Source organism: Sinocyclocheilus anshuiensis, unplaced genomic scaffold (genome assembly GCF_001515605.1).
Source record: "Sinocyclocheilus anshuiensis isolate Anshui unplaced genomic scaffold, SAMN03320099.WGS_v1.1 scaffold419, whole genome shotgun sequence".
NCBI classification, from domain to species: Eukaryota; Metazoa; Chordata; class Actinopteri; order Cypriniformes; family Cyprinidae; genus Sinocyclocheilus; species Sinocyclocheilus anshuiensis.
Genome location: NW_015548228.1, coordinates 2,009,773 through 2,010,069, shown reverse-complemented (window position 1 = coordinate 2,010,069; position 297 = coordinate 2,009,773). Strand labels below are relative to the sequence as shown.

The 297-nt window shown below is 46.1% G+C and overlaps 1 protein-coding gene across 9 annotated transcripts in view; it reads left to right on the top strand.

The window, feature by feature from the left end:
* Window positions 1-297, top strand: part of LOC107654534 (rho GTPase-activating protein 23-like) — an 83,681-nt gene that overhangs the window by 80,472 nt on the left and 2,912 nt on the right. The window lies entirely within an intron of this gene.

Sequence of the window (297 nt, the reverse complement as noted above, 5' to 3'; positions counted from 1 at the left end):
AGATCGCAGACTTATAAGTGCATTACCGCCACCTATCTCTCAAATGGACCATTGACACTCTATCTACAATCTCATTTAGGAGTGTCAATGGTCCACTTGAGAGATAGGTGGCGGTAATGCACACCGCCGTAAGTCTGCGATCTGCCGTAAAGCAAGAAGAAGACACCTCACGCGCCTGCTGTCGAGAACGCGCTCAGGAGGACGCGCTGAGTTCAGATAGTTTGGACATTGCGGTGAAAATCAGAGGTAAAAAACGATATAAATACTGTTCAGTTTCTTGCACAGACTAATCGTTTT